General features: G+C 41.7%; 2 long non-coding RNA genes across 6 annotated transcripts in view; both read right to left on the reverse strand.

The window, feature by feature from the left end:
- The window catches only part of LOC309331462, a 199,477-nt gene that overhangs the window by 109,892 nt on the left and 72,782 nt on the right, over positions 1-16,803 (reverse strand). The gene's annotated exons all lie outside the window — the stretch shown is intronic.
- The window catches only part of LOC309331443, a 59,506-nt gene that overhangs the window by 37,784 nt on the left and 4,919 nt on the right, over positions 1-16,803 (reverse strand). Inside the window, exons 2-3 of one of the 5 annotated variants that reach the window (XR_014151837.1) lie at positions 15,987-16,035; positions 7,423-7,539 (exon numbers count right to left, since the gene is read on the reverse strand). The exons of 1 other annotated variant lie outside the window; for it this stretch is intronic. This is a non-coding gene — a long non-coding RNA (uncharacterized lncRNA). Of the gene's footprint in view, positions 1-7,398; positions 7,540-15,986; positions 16,036-16,803 lie in introns of all 5 variants that reach the window. 3 more of the 5 variants (XR_014151839.1, XR_014151840.1, XR_014151841.1) reach the window with 3 other exon arrangements.

A 16,803-nucleotide genomic window follows, 5' to 3' on the forward strand; every position in this document is an offset into this window, starting at 1 on the left:
CATAGCTGATTTAACCGTTTCATCCTGTGTATTCCATTTCAGCAACAAATTATACATTTTAGACAAATTCTTAGTATTGGACTCTAACAATTCTGTTTCCAATTTTGACCTCTCCTTCTGAAATCCTAGTTTCCTGTCCTGCTTAAAAGTCTCATTTATCTGATAATAATGTAACCAGTCTCAAACTTTGGATTTTAGTTTCTCAAAGCTCTGTAATCTAACTTTTTCACCGTCATATTCTATAATTTCAGAATATTTTGGCCAATTAGAATCCATGTTAAGTTTTTTCACCGCTCTAGCTTCCATTGGTGACAACCATCTGGGTGTTTTATTTTCCAACAAATCCTTATATCGATTCCAAACATTATACAAAGCTTTCCTGACAATATGATTTTTAAAGCCCTTATAAACCTTTGCCTTGTCATACCATAAATATGCATGCCAGCCAAAATTATTATCATACCCTTCCAAGTCTAAAATGTCTGTATCTTCAAGAAGTAGCCATTGCTTCAACCAGCAGAAAGCTGCTGCTTCATAGTAAAGTCTTAAGTCCGGCAGAGCAAAACCCCCCCTATCTTTTGCATCAGTTAAAATCTTAAATTTTATTCTGGGCTTTTTGCCCTGCCAGACAAATTTAGATATATCTTTCTGCCACTTCTTGAAACAGTCCATCCTATCTAGAACTTGCAATGTCTGGAACAAAAACAACAATCTCGGCAATACATTCATCTTAATAACGGCAATTCGGCCTAACAAGGATAGTCTCAACCTAGACCTTATGTCAAAATCTTTCTTAACTTCCAGCCAACATTTCTCATAATTGTCTTTGAACAAATTCACATTTTTAGATGTTAAATTCACCCCCAGATATTTCACTTTTTTTGTTATTTCCAAACCAGTTTCCCTTTGAAAACTATCTTTTTCCCCCATCGTTAGATTTTTTTCTAGCACCTTTGTCTTCTGTTTATTTAATTTAAAACCAGCCACTTGACCAAATATTTCAATTAGTTCTAAAACTCTTTTTGTGCTGGCTTCTGGCTGCTGCAAAGTCAAAACTAGGTCATCTGCAAATGCTCTTAGCTTATATTGTTTAGCTCCGAGGTGTATTCCTTCAACCAGCTGGTCCCTTCTAATCATATTCAACAACACCTCCAGGACCGATATAAACAATAGAGGGGATATTGGGCAACCCTGTCGTGTCCCTTTTTCTATTGGGATCTCGTCCATAACCACACCATTCACAATTAATTTAGCTTTTTGCTCAGAGTATATTGCACCTATACCGTTTTCAAAATTTTGGCCTACCCCCATCCCATGGAGATTCCTCTTCATGAAGCTCCAAGAAATATTGTCAAAGGCTTTCTCCGCATCCACAAAAATCAAAACTGCTTTTCTATTTATATCAGTCTCCAATAGTTCCAAAATATCTATAATGTTCCTTACATTATCTGACATATGTCTCCCTGGGAGAAAGCCTGTTTGGTCCTTATGAATCTCCTCTAACAACACTTTTTTAAATCTTTTTGCTAAAATGTCTGCAAAAATTTTATAATCCACATTTAAAAGTGATATAGGGCGGTAGTTCTTAACTTGATGTTTCTCAGTTTCTGTCTTCGGTATAAGTGAGATAAATGCTTCTTTCCACGATTCGGGAGCCTTTTTCCCCTCCAAAATTTGGTTGCAAACTTCTTTCAATGGTTGTATTAGCCATTCCTTCATTGCTTTATAGTATCTCGCCGTCAGCCCATCTGGTCCTGGTGATTTTCCCAATTGCATATTCTGGATGGCACCCTCTATTTCCTGGTTCGTAATTTTCTCATTTAAAATCCTTTTATTTTTTTCCGAGATCTTTGATAGTCCATATTTTTTAATAAATTCTTCTATCTCTTGTTCATCTTTTGGCCCTTCTGCATACAATTTCTTAAAGAAACTTTGAAAACAATTACTAATTTCATTTGGTTTATTTATAGATTTTCCCTCTACCTCGAGAAATGTCACAGTATTCAACTTTTGTCTCTTTTTCAATTGCCATGACAGCAGTTTCCCACATTTATCTGCTGATTCAAAAGTTTTTTGCCTCATTTGTTTTATTTTCCATTCTATTTCTTGGTTCATCAATTCCATGTATTGGGTCTGGTAATACTTTATTTCTCTTAAAATCTCCTGGGATTTAGGTTTTGATCTCAGTTTCTTCTCTCCTTCTTTCATTTGTTTCCAAATTTTTTCTTTCTTCTCATTCTGTTGTTTCCTTTTTATCGAATTCTGCTGGATTAGAAAACCACGCATCACGGCCTTGCTTGCATCCCATATTATTCTTCTTTCCACATCTGTTCCTAGGTTTATTTCGAAGTAGTCTTTCAAAGTCTTTTGGGTCTTTTTATAAATTGCTTCATCTCTAAAAAGGGTGTCATTCATTCTCCATCTGAAGGTTCCAGCTGTTGTCAATTTCATTTCCATCTTTACTGCATTATGGTCGGAGCAAGTTTTTGGGCAGATTTCTGTTTTTTTAACCCTTGGTGCCAGATTGCTAGAATTCCATATTTGGTCAATCCTGGTCCATGTCATTTTTGCTTCAGAGAAAAAGGTCCCCTCTCTTTCCAGAGGGTTCCTTGTTCTCCAAATATCAATCAAGTCCATTGTGTCAGTCAGTTCGAAGAAAGTCTTTGGTAGTCTCCCATCCTTAGAAATTACTTGTCTTTGAGCTTTGTCCATATTTGTGGAGACAACTCCATTCATATCACCCATCATTATAATTTTATAGTCCATAAAATCCATTAATGTCTCATGCAGCTTCTTGAAAAACTCAGCCTTCCCCTCATTAGGTGCATAAATTCCTACAATCAGAATTTTTTCTCCTTGAGTTTGAATTTCCACTGCCAGAAATCTTCCTTGTTCATCCTTAAAGATCATTTTTGGTTCCAATTTTTCCTTGACATAAATCACCACTCCTCTTTTCTTAACTTTATCTGAGGAAATAAATTCCAGTCCTAATCTCTTATTTGTCAAAAGTTTCCTGTGTATTCTGGCAATATGGGTTTCTTGCAAACATATTATGTCTAAATATTCTTTCTTTAATATATGAAACACTTGAGCCCTTTTTCGGGGATGGTTAAGACCATTGCAGTTCCAACTCAGAAGTTGTAGAGACATTTTTGTTACTGGGTATCTTTTCCACCGACTGCTCCAAGTTCTTGTTCCTGATCGGTCGGTGCTGGGGTCAATCCAAATGATAGGTTTGCAATATCCGGTATTTCTCTCTCACTCACAGTTCCTTTCTGAAAGTCTTCAAAATTTCTCTCCAGAAAATGTTCTTTATCTTGAATTGTTTTTATTTTGATTTTCTTCCCTTTAAAATTAAAGGACAACCCTTGTGGGAACTCCCACCTGAATGGAGTGTTGTTTTGTTTCAATAAATCCACTAAGTCTTTGAATTGAGTCCTCACCTCCAAAAAATATTTAGGAATATCTTTAAAAATCTGTATTTGAGAATTCTTAATAATCAGAGCCTTCTGGAAGTGTAGGTTCAGTATTTTGTCTCTTTCTTCCTTGGATCTCAAAGTGATTAAGCAATCCCTTGGTTTCTTGCCTTGCTTCCTGCCAATCCGGAAAGCTGTAGTTATTACAAATTCATCTTCTTCTCCTTCTAATTCGTCAGTCCAAAATTCTTGAAACTTATCTGTGAGAAATTCCCCAAGGTTGCCCTCTTCCTCTTCTGGTACCAATCTCAATTTCAAATTCTTGCCTTTCCTCTCCAATTCCATAAGAGCCAAAGTTGCATCATGTTCATGTACCTTCTTTGCAATGGGTGCAAATTTTCCCTTAGTTTCCTCGGCAGTGCTCTTAGCGATCTCAGCTATTTTCCTTGTTTCCGTACTTTCTTGAATTGGACGATTTATAGAGTCTGTATTAGATGATATTGTCGTTGTGTTCAAATCCAATCTTGTTGTCAATTCTGTCAATTTCTTGGAGTTCTCTGTAGATTGCTTAGTGAGTGCTTCTAAAGATTGGTTTATTCTGAGCAGTGCCTGTGTCATAGAATCCATTGATGCTGTTGTTACTTTTTCCTGTGCAGCTGCTGCTCCTGATATGGAGCTTCTTTTCTGAGCCTGCTTTTGAGCCTGTTTTGTTTTGCTTCTTGTTGATATTTCATCCAGTGGCGTGCTCATAACTCAAGGTCGTTCACACAGGAAGGTTGCAAATGGAAAATCCCACTTCTTTGCCTCAATACAGCAGTCTCTCTTTTAGTCCTCTAGAGGGGGAAATTGTATCCAGGCAGGAATAACAAAGAAACAGGGAAGCAAATAGCCATGCAAGGTCCCAAGGAAATAAAGTCCAACCCAAAGTCCTACTTTGTTGCAATTTAAAATCAGATTCTGCCAAGTAAAGTCCCGTTATTATATTTCAAGTCAAGTCTTACTTTGTATCCACAGTCCTCTCTTTTTTGACAGTTCGTTTCTAGGCGCTCACCGCTCAGGCAGCCTGATCAGAGGTATCGGCAGCGGAGAGTTTCCCGTTCACAACTTTCTTCTTCTAGCGGGTTAAATTAAGTCAATTTTTCCTTCCCCCCTTCTCCCGCTCAGTGGGGGGAAGACCCTTTCAATGTCAGGTTTAGCAAAGTTCAAAAAGTGTTCCCTTTAAATACAGCTAGCTCTTTTCATTGCTGCGTCAGTCGTGCAGTTCCGGGAGGCTGACTTCCTTAATTTTTGCCTTTCCCGTTTTCAGCCAAATCTTCTTAATTTAAAAGTCCCATTCAATTTGTTTTGCAGTTCTTACTCACGGGTATTGTTGCCAATCGGTAATTTCAGGAAGGAATCGGCACTCTCCGTCAATGGCGACGCGGCTTCGCTCCGCGAGCTGGGTTGCAATCCTCAGCACCGCGCTCGCACCCGATGCCGCTCCGGAGCCTTTAAAAAGACTCCTTTGCGATACCGGGGGGGCGCAAAGGTGCCCACCGAATCTCCTTGTTCACAGGCTTCAGCGCCTGTGATTTTAGGGGTCCCCCGCTCGCCGTAGCGGGTCAGACCCGAACTCACGGAGCAGTCCTGCTTCGGAGCTCAAAGCAAGGACCGCCATTAAGACGCTGGCGCCGACCGGAAGTCGGTGCTGACCTTTCAAGCCCTAAACGGCCTCGGCCCTGTATGCCTGAAGGAGCATTTCCATTCCCATTGTTCAGCCCGGACACTCAGGTCCAGCTCCGAGGGCCTTCTGGTAGTTCCTCACTGCAAGAAGCAAAGTTATAGGGAACCAGGCAGAGGGCCTTCTCAGTAGCGGCACCCTCCCTGTGGAATGCCTGCCCTTCAGATGTCAAGGAAATAAACAACTATCTGACTTTTAGAAGACATCTGAAGGCAGCCCTGTATCAGGAAATTTTTAATGTTTGATATTTTATTATGTTTCAATAGATGCTGTAAGCCACCCAGAGTGGGCAGGGTATTATTATTATTATTATTATTATTATTATTATTATTATTATTAAGGCAGCCCTGTTCAGGGAAGTTTTTAATCTGTGATATTTTAGTGTATTTTTGGTTTCTATGGAAGCCGCCCAGAGTGGCTGGGGAAACCCAGCCAGATGGGCGGGGTACAAATAAATTATTATTATTATTATTATTATTATTATTATTATTATTATTATGTCTCTATAACGACTAGAAACTTAGTTTTCACAAACAAGAGGCGTTGGGGTTTGTTTGTTTGTTAACCTGTACTCACAGGCTTTTTACAAAGTGCTTTGGGAGTTGCAATTCTTTAGTTTGTATTTTTTTTTATACATATAATAGATTTAATTAAAGTTTTGAAGGTTACAGAAAGAAAAATAGAAAAAGTTAAACAAATAAAGCACAAAAACAAATACAAAAAAAACCACAAATCCAACCTTTACATAACTTTCTTTCCTTTGCTTATTTCCTTGACCTCCTCACACCTCCCTTTTTTGTATTCTAGTTCAATTAGATATTTCAGCAAATCCTTTCCATCTTTGTTTTTATCCTAAAAATTTATCTTGATATACTATAATTTTACATTCTCCTCTTTCACTAATTACCATTCCATTTTTACTTAATCCTTTGTAACATTTCTGCTAAAACCACATAGCTTCATTCCAACATCCTTCTAACATTCCTTAATTTTACAATGTTTCTGTAGATAAACTTTAAATTTTTTCCAATCTTCTTCCACCGACTCTTCTCCCTGGTCTCGTATTCTGCCAGTCATTTCCGCCAGTTCCATGTAGTCCATCACCTTCATCTGCCATTCTTCCCGGGTGGGTAAATCTTGTGTCTTCCAATACTTTGCAATAAGTATTCTTGCTGCTGTTGTGGCATACATAAAGAAAGTTCTATCCTTCTTTAACACCAATTGGCCGACCATGCCCAGGAGAAAGGCCTCTGGTTTCTTCAGAAAGGTATATTTAAATACCTTTTTCATTTCGTTATAGATCATCTCCCATAAAGTCTTAATCCTTGGGTATGTCCACCAAAGGTGAAAGAATGTACCTTCAGTCTCTTTGCATTTCCAACATTTATTTTCGGGCAAATGATAAATTTTTGCAAGCTTGACTGGTGTCATGTACCACCTATAGATCATTTTCATTATGTTCTCTCTTAAGGCATTACATGCCGTAAACTTCATACCTGTGGTCCATAACTGTTCCCAGTCAGCCATCACAACATCTTGTGCCCATTTAATCATAACCGATTTTACCGTTTCATCCTGAGTGCCCCATTTCAACAGCAGTTATACATTCTTGACAAGTTCTTAGTTTTGGGATCTAACAGTTCTATTTCCAATTTTGATTTTTCCACCTGGAAACCAATTTTCTTGTCCAAATTGTAAACCTCCATTATTTGGTAATAATGAAGCCAATCTCGCACTTTGTTTTTTAGTTTTTCAAAACTCTGCAGTTTTAATCTATCTCCCTCTTGTTCCAGAATTTCCCAATATTTCAGCCATTTGGCCTCCATATTGAGCTTTTTCTGAGCCTAGTTTGTATTCTTTAAGGCACCCATGAGAGCAAGGATATTTCCCAGTTAAGATCACCAGAGCCACATTTAGAAAGAGACCTGAAGATATGTATTATAGCACTTGAATGATCCAACGCCGCCAGATTTCTTTGTCCAAGGAGCAGCTGTTTGAGTTTAAAAAAAAAACTGTGACAAGCAGCTCCCTCTGTGATGCTGAGAACACCCATTCAGCTGTCAATACGGATCATCAATGACATTGTATAAATGCAACATCGACAGAACACCCCGTGCCAAGCCTCTATCGATCAAAGTGTGCAGGAGATTAATCTCATTGGCTCTTCAGGGTATCATATGACTTAGTCTATTAGTACAAGTGGGTCAAAGAAAAAGTAAGGTCAGTGATGCAATGCACAGAGAGAGAATGACAAAGCATGACCTTTCATTGTGAGAACCCGCTTACAATGCAGCCACATTTATTTCTCCCGGCCGATGGTTAAAAGCTCATCTTGCATATCCTTCCTTGTCCGCTATGGTTTGTATCAATCAAAATAAAACTCCAATGCAGTCCAAGTTCTTTCTTTAAAAGAAAAAAAAATAAGAAAAAGACAAAAGATATTCTACTTAGCACCTTCAAAACACATCGCTTTTAACAATACGTGGACCATTAGCAATCAGCCTGCCATTCTGGTCCGTTTCATAGAAAATCAAGAGGCAAAATAATTGAGTCAATAGGAATACAAAAGGGATTGCTTCTCCAGCCCTGTTCTTCTGTGACAGGGTTGAAAATGTAAAAGCTCAGGGAATCAAAAAGAAGAAAGGGAGAATTGATTTGATTCACTGCTTCAGCAGAGGCAGAAATTTAACACTGGGGTTTTTTTGGGGGGGGGTTGCATGCTCTCCTATAAGGTGTTGCTTTTCTTTTTTGGGGGGGGGAAGGAGGGAGAAGAGGGTTACACTAGAGACAGAAGGGAAAAACACCTTTGATCAGATTGAAGGCTTGAGACAAGAAAGGAGTTGGATATTCCTGCATTTGATCCAAGTTCAACATGGAAAGTTGCAGTTTCAGATTCCTAGATTGAATGTTTCATATAGTGGATCTTGCTGTACTTGGGGCGGAGCTTAATGGCATCAGGCATGTTAAGGTGCTCCCGGTGGCTAAGAGTGAAGTCTGATTAAACTGAGGAGCAGGGGAGTTCATACACTAGGGGTGGAAAAATTTGCCTGGTCCACATTGTTAAGCAAACTGACCAAATTTATGCTTCCCTAACTAGTACATAAAGGGACGCAGGTGGCGCTGTGGGTTAAATCACAGAGCCTAGGGCTTGCCGATCAGAAGGTCGGCGGTTCAAATCCCCGTGACAGGGTGAGCTCCCATTGTTCGGTCCCTGCTCCTGCCAACCTAGCAGTTCGAAAGCGCACAGTGCAAGCAGATAAATAGGTACCGCTCCGGCGGGAAGGTAAACGGCGTTTCCGTGCCCTGCTCTGGTTCGCCAGAAGCGGCTTAGTCATGCTGGCCACATGACCCGGAAGCTGTCTGCGGACAAACGCCGGATCCCTTGGCCTATAGAGTGAGATGAGCGCGCAACCCCAGGGTCGGTCACGACTGGACCTTTACCTAACTAGTACATGGTCCAGAACATGATTTCATACTTCTCTGAACTTTGCAGTACAGTTCTCAACTAAATGACTATCAAAACACATTAAATATACATATTTTAGGGAAACTTTTTAAAAGAAAAAATATGTTTAGAAATTCAGGCACTGTGGTAAAGGATGGTATTCAACTGAATTTTACATATTGAAATTAATGGGCCTAACTTAGGACTCAGCTACACCGTTGCAAATAAAATGTTTTAAATGTGTTGTAAAGTGCAATACACAAATGTGACACTAGATGGTGACAGTGAACTATGCAAAATTCAATGTATTTTTAAAAACGTTTTTAAAAAAAGCATTTTCACAGCGTTTTTTATATGTGTGTAAATTCCACTTTAGTTGTGGTCATTCAGTGGGTGTACCCTGAATAAAACTTAATTGCATACCACCCACAATATACATTTCAATACGTATATTCTAGTAAAATATATATTTAAATACAAATCTTCAGTTCGTTTTTAAAAAAAATGCAGATTAATGCAGAAATTGGAACATGCTTATGAATGAACCATATGCAAAATTTGCAGAGACTGATCTGTCTATCCCTATTCATAACGAAAACTCCCTCAAGCCAAGAAGCCAACAAACATCCTTGGTCCTAGTCCCTCACCACTGAATGTTAGAGACCTTCTGCTAGAGACTCCAATCTGAAATTTTTGGTCAACCTCCTGAGATCTGGCAGTGGTAACCTGGAGTCTGCATTCAACAGGAGTGATTGACTGGCAGTGCCTTGAGAGACATTTTCCTCCCTACTATAAGAGAAAGCATCACCCAACCAGGTGTTTGCAGGGGTGTGTGGTGTGGACAGATTGGCCGGAGACAGACAATAAATCCCAAAGAAAACTGAATGTGTTTGGGATAAGGCTTTGCTTTACAGCCTCGGTCCTGTGTACCTGAAGGAGTATCTCCACCCCCATTGTTCAGCCCGGACACTGAGATCCAGCACCGGGGGCCTTCTGGCAGTTCCCTCTTTGCGAGAAGTGAGGTTACAGGGAACCAGACAGAGGGCCTTCTCAGTAGTGGCGCCCGCCCTGTGGAATGCCCTCCCTTCAGATGTGAAGGAAATAAGCTGCTATCTTCTCTTTAAAAGACATCTGAAGGCAGCCCTGTTTAGGGAAGTTTTTAATATTTAATGCTGTATTGTTTTTAACACTTGATTGGAAGCCGCCCAGAGTAACTGGGGAAACTCAGCAAGATGGGCAGGGTATAAATAATAAATTTATTATTATTATTATTATTATTATTATTATTATTATTATTATTATTACATGGTGGACACTAGCCCCAGTTATAGAACAGCCTTCCCAGGTAAGTTCACCTGGTACCATCTTTTGTGACCTTTTTGGCTCCAGGTGAAGATCGCTCTGGTCACACCTAGGCCTGATGAAGTCTGCGCCTCTCAGTTATTAAATTTGTGTTTTAACTGTGGGGACACAACGTCTCTGGTTTTTGCTGCATTTTATGTTCTTTTTGTATTTATATGGCTTTCTTACTCATTGCAAGCTGCCTAGAGAATTTAAGAGATGGAATACAGAGGCTGTAAATAAAATACTGAAAAATTGTTCAGGTCCTAAAGTTTCACCTCCAATCAAATATGTTTGAAAGGTTTTTGAAGCAATACAAAAAGACTCGTTTGGCCAATAACAAAGGTGGGGTGACTATGCAAATAATTATAGTGATTATCATCATCATCATCATCATCATCATCATCACCATCACTCTCTTCTGCTGAGAGTACCTAATGCAGATGGTTACCATAAATGATATTGCAGATTTCAAAAAGGTGTAACAAAGTACAACCAAAATTATTAGGGAGCTGGATCAGCTTTTCTAGGAGTAGTTGGAGGGTTGAAGGTGACAAGAGAAGAGGGTATGATAATAGGTTGATAAAAGTATCCATGGTGTGTGGAGAAAGTGGGTGGAGAGAATTTTCCCCTCCCTCCCCCATAACCCTAAAACTGGGGTCATCCAATGAAATGGATGGGCAGGAGATTCAAGACGGTCAGGAGGAGTTACTTAACTGAAGTGTTTCTGCATTACAACTCCCATCCTCCTTGCCAGCTAGGGCTGATGGGAGCTGAGTCCAGAACATATGGATGGCCACAGGTTTCCCACCCCTGACGTAAGTGTGCAATTCATTTAGGCTGCCTTAAAGGTACAGGTAGCTGCTAGCTTAGTTAGCTTTTAAAGAACAGTAGCAAATTCAAAGAAGGGGGGGGGGATCGATCAATGGCTGACAGTCACAATATCTATAAGGAACTTCCATGGCAAGATGTAGTGTACCACTGGTTATCAGCTGCTGGGAGGAACTGCTGCTCCTATCGTCTCTTTGTGGGCTTCCCTAGAACCATATGGTGGGCCACACTGGAAACAGGATACTGGTCTAGATGGGCCATTGGTCTGATCCAACAAACAGGCTTTTCTCACATTCTTATGGGCTATGGAGAGGGGCTACAGTGGGAAGAAGGTGTGAGTTACTGTCAGGAATAAGTAACTGTCATAAAGGTAAAGGTAAAGGGACCCCTGACCATTAGGTCCAGCCATGACCGACTCTGGGGTTGCGGCACTCATCTCGCTTTATTGGCCGAGGGAGCCGGTGTACAGCTTCCGGGTCATGTGGCCAGCATGACTAAGCCGCTTCTGGCGAACCAGAGCAGCGCACGGAAACGCCGTTTACCTTCCTGCCAGAGCAGTACCTATTTATCTATTTGCACTTTTATGTGCTTTTGAACTGCTAGGTTGGCAGGAGCAGGGACCGAGCAACGGGAGCTCACCCCGTCACGGGGATTCAAACCGCCGACCTTCTGATCAGCAAGTCCTAGGCTCAGTGGTTTATCCCACAGCGCCACCCACGTCCCTGTAACAGTCATGCCTGGGGCCAATTGCAGCACTCCAATCCTCCCTGTCTGGTCCTCCTCACAGGCCCACCCCTCGCTCCTTAGATGTTTTTGCCTGGCTGGAATATGTCCTTGATCTGTGACGGTGCCTCTTGCTGGGCTGGATGGAGAAGGGTGGGTCTGTTTTTGAATCGCTGGAATATATCCTACCATGCGAAGTTAAGAGTCACATCCACTGCTTGCCCATTTTTCCTCTGGCTCCCCACACAACTGGCATGTGGCCTCTGAAAGCTTGCCCATGACGGAATGGGACCCCCAGGCTGAAAGTGCTCCCCACTCCTTGCCTTAGGTGATGTAAAGGTAACAGTGCATGAAAATAAGAGTAAATTGTCAGGTTAGTAAGGTCTGTGAGCCCCATGGAGCAATGTCTTTGGGAACCTTGGCCAAGTCACATTGTCCCTGCTTTTTTGCAGGGGGAGCAGGTTTCTGCATCGCCACTAAACTGCTGAAGGAGATGTGGAAGGCTTCTTTTGCAAACATCCCCTCCTAGATAGGAAGGCAACGGCTGTTGAGACCCTTTTAAGAGCATTAAGCTGTACATTCAGCAACACACAATAGCGCTTAAATTAAAGTTGGGGTGGTGGCGATGCCTTAAAGGCTGCCATTACATTCTTAATGAAGTCCGTATGCTCTCTGCTGACGCAGTGGGGACATTGAAATCCACTGCTGTGGCAGCTGATTTGATGTGTTGACGAACGAGCCACACTGCTATAATAAGAAGTGTTTATTTGAATAATAAGGTCAGGGAGTTAAGTAGTTGGTATTCCAGTCATATGAAGCCGTTTGCACAGTGTCACTAATAATTAAAGCCTATAAAATTGGGGGGGGGGGAGCCCTTGTCTAAATGCTTTCCCCAAATATACTCCACTATCTTGAAGAAACTCATCAGGGCAGCCAAGTGATCTTCGAGGCTTATTAATCGCTTCAGCTCCACAGCCAGGGCAAATTTATTTGCTTGAATTAGCATGTAATATACTTACAATAAAGCCGCCACAAGTCCCCACTTCAGAGATACAGTTTATTTAATAGGAAATTAGATCCAGGTATATATATAGCAGCAATACCTGTGTTGCTTACAAGGCCAAGCAATACCTTGCTGGGTTTCATGAGACACTTGCTGAGTTGGTTTTTTTTGGGGGGGGGGGAGATGGGATGCAGGGAGTGCAATTCTACCACATGAGCTTTGGGAGGGGCTTTCTAATGCTCAGCCAAGGCTGAGCCATAGGCAAGTGTTGTAGGTGAAGTGATGAGCAAGGAAGGGGAAGAGCCAAGAGGAAGGCCCCCAAGGGATGCAATGGAACACACCAGAGCAAGGAATAAACACTGTTACTCATGCCAAGTCTTAGGTGGTGGGAGGGATTCAACTGTGCACCGGAAATTTAGGTTTCTGCAATTAAAAGTGGAAGAAAGTGCTCTGCTGCAACAGTACCACCTAAAAGCAACCCGACGGTGGACTTTTTTGTGGTTAGGAAAGTGACTGGGAAATGCTCTAAAAATGGGCTAACCACTTTTGGACAGGATGAGGTATAAGCTCGCTGTAAACTAGGGGTAGGAAAACTAAGGCCCGGGGGCCGGATGCGGCCCAATCGCCTTCTAAATCTGGCCCACGGGTGGTCCGGGAATCAGTGTGTTTTTACATGAGTAGAATGTATCCTTTTATTTAAAATGCATCTCTGGGTTACTTCTGGGGCATAGGAATTCATTCATTTATTTTTTTCAAAATATAGTCTGACCCACCACATGGTCTGAGGTTCAGTGGATGGGCCCATGGCTGAAAAAGGTTGCTGACCCCTTCTGTAAACCAATCAGAATGAAAGCTCAATTAAAAGTGGACATAATATAGCCTCTGTGCAAGCTTTGCACAAGCAAATCAGGATAAATTTTCAACAAACAGGTTGTCTGGAGGAGCCATTAACCTGCAGCGCTTCCTGTCTAGGACAGCTGAATGGCCAGCCTGAGTTGGCAGGATTAGTCCACAGCCAGACAATTCTGTACTGCATGGAGGAATGTTGTACAAAAATGTCTTACCCTCCATGGATGTGTCTAAACTGCTTTTAAAGTCATCCAAGGTGGAATCTACACACATGTAAAAAAAGTTCTGAAAATGCTTTTTGTAAAAGTGTTTTTAAAAATACATTAAATTTTCCATAAGGCTCACTATCACCATCTAGTGTCGCAATTGTATATTGCACTTAAAACACACTTAAAACGTTTTATTTGCAGCTGTATAGCTGAGTCACAAGTCATCATGTCCTCTTGTGGGAACGAATTCCACAATTTAACCGTGTGCTATGCGAAGAAGTATTTTCTCTTGTCTGTCCTGAACTTTCAAAAATTCAGCCAAGTTCTAGTATTATGACATACGAAGAAAAAAATTCTATCCTTTTTCTCCACACTCTGCATCATTTTATACACCTTTGCCATACCCCGCTCTCTTACTTGCCTTTCCTCTGAACTAAAAAAATCCCCCAGTGGTCCTTTTGCAATAACCTCAGGAAGCAAGCTGAGGATGCTGTCAGATGGTGCCCAGTTGGGAGAGAGCTAGCATTGTGTTCTTCACAACATACAAAGCCAAGACAGAAGAACATATTGGCTTGGGGGAGAACCAGGAGCTGTAAAGCCATTGCAAAAATGGGAACAAGTGATTTGTGAGGAAGAGCAATATCCTTGGCAGTCAAAATGTGCCAGGGCCAGCAGGGGCCAAAGAAGGGCGAAGCCTGGCAATAGGATGGGAGACAGTGATGCATAGTCTGCACCTGTGCAAGAGGGACTGATTTGCTTTGGTTCCATACAGCAGGCCGTTTCTTGCACATAATAACCCTCTCCCACGTCTTCCCAATCTTCAAACTGCAGGCGGTGGCTGAACAAGGACAGACATCACACAAGACGGCAAAGTTCACCCTGACAGGGAAGAGTTCACTGGCACCACTCTCTCTTCTCAAACTTTATTATTCACAGTCTGAGCAGCAAATAATTCCTCTGTTCTTTTCTCCCGCTACTCAGCCACCCCCTGATTCTTTTCCTCCTTTGCCAAAGCTGTTCTCTATTATAGGAGGGCACAGGCATGCGCCAGAAGTGTCAGAGGCGTTAGACAAGGTATTAAGGAGGTGTCAATGGTAGAATAGCAGGGATTACAGGAAAGTCTAAATAATGTGTAAAATAAAACCAAAAAGGTGATAAAGTCGTTTGATAAGAAAGGCTGGAGAGAATAAAAAAAGGGGAGTGCAATTATTTTTTCATTTCGATTGTTCAGGCTGAAAAGCACTTTTGCGACTTAAGTGGCATTTCTTTCTCCTCCACCACCTCTTTCGGTGCATCATATTCCTCAATAATCACGTTATGGTTGCCAGCATTTTCGCAGCACAAAAAAAAAAAAAAAAAAAGCAGGGCGGGGGGAGAGAGAGAACAGCAAGACCACTTCACACAAATAATCCTCTTCGCATCTGAGACGGCCCCATTGTGCTTTGCATCCCCAACAACATTTCGCATGGAGTCCAGCTTTGCAACCATCGCCAGCATTTTCGCAACTTGGAATTAATAGCATGACACCCTTCCCTTTTCAGGGACTAGCAGGGGAGGGAGACGGGGTCCAGCGATGGGTGGAACTGGCTCCCTTCATAAACTTAAGGCCTTTCCAATGCGAAGAGTGTGTTTATGTGCAAGGAATGTACAGCTTCTGCTCATACCTCGCAGATCAGCTCCTCCAACTGATGCTGCCCACTCGCTAAGATCATCAACAGAGGCCATCCTGTCAATTCCAAACCCACATTTTGTTATAATAACGGAGAGGACCATTTCTGCCACACCCAAATTTTGAGTCTCTCTATCTAAAGAAATATTCATCTTGCCCCCTCCTTGTTGGTCATTCATTGCAGCTTCAAAACCTTCCTATTTAGAAAGGCCTTTGATTTTTAGAGACTGGGTTTTATCACTTGACTACCATAGCGATATTATTTATTTCTTTATGAATGGTATTTGATATAAATTATATGCAATCCTTCTGTTGGTGCTTTTTTTTTTACTTTTTAAAATCCAGTTATTATTGTGTTTTATATGGCATTTCTTATTGCAACTTTTAAAAGTTGTTTGATTGCCGGATTTCACTGTATTCTGTTCTTTTTATAGATTGCTATTTGAGTGCATTTGATTATACTTGCAAACTGCATCGAGCTGTATGAGAAAAGGCAGGGGATAAATTTTTGTGTGATAAAGGGGCATCCTGGGGAAGTCTCTTTGAAGTGTAGGATGATATACACACAGTATGTTAATGTGTATACATGCACGAGTGTATTCAGTCATCTTTCCACAAGATAGTGCGAAGACACATTTTTCTGGCGCTCAAATGGCAATATTTTGTCCCTAAGAAAAACCAATTCTCCCCCAAGCCAAAGCATGCATCAGATCGTGCTGCAATCAGGCACACTAGATTTATTCAAGAAGACCCCACCAAGAGATATCTCTCCAGACTCACTCTGACTTCCTGAGTCCTGTCAGTACATCCAGTAAGCTGTGAGCAGCATCTGAAACCAGATTACACAAGTGTCCTGGGCATGCACTGGACGGTGTTTATGACATCACTAGCAGTGCTGAACCATAAGAAGCGCCCCACTCAGTCAGGCCATTCGCCCATCAACATCCTGTTCTCACAGTGGCCAAACAGATGCCTTTGGGAAGCACAACAGCACTCTTCCCTCCTGCAGTTTCCAACATCTGGCATTCAGAGACATACTGCCTCTTACAGTGGTCAGCATAACTAGTAGCTGTTGATAGCTTTATGCCAAAAGATAACACGGGGAAGGGTTCTAACGGAACACTTATTACTTGACGTTTTATTATCACAACAATCCTGCGAGGTGGACTCTGTCTTGTCCTCTGCCTCTGAGCCCCAGCATCTAATTCATATGGTGCGCCTGTCACCGCACTCAAGGGGGAGCCCTCAGTACCTGCTTTTACATTGTCCCAGCCTATGTATGTGGGTCTGCTGCCATCCACAGAGCCTGAGGACGATTTCTCTGCAACCTCTTCCATTCTACCCTACTGAGGAGCGTGTGACTGCAGACCAGATTACTGGTCCTATAAAATTGGCAAGCAGGGGTAGGCAGACTTTTGCTGAAACAACATCTTTCCAAATTCAGCTAGCAAGACTTGCTGGGAACTGTTCAGGTTCCTGATTTATCTTGTCTTGTACCTGCCCTGTGAGTCACAAGCCTTGACAGGTTAAGGTGAGAGGAGTGACTGGTCCTAGGTCAGTGAGCTACATGACTGAGCAGTGACTTGAACCTGGGTCT

This window comes from Podarcis erhardii (genome assembly GCF_964252035.2).
Source record: "Podarcis erhardii genome assembly, chromosome: 16".
In the NCBI taxonomy this organism is placed as follows: domain Eukaryota; kingdom Metazoa; phylum Chordata; class Lepidosauria; order Squamata; family Lacertidae; genus Podarcis; species Podarcis erhardii.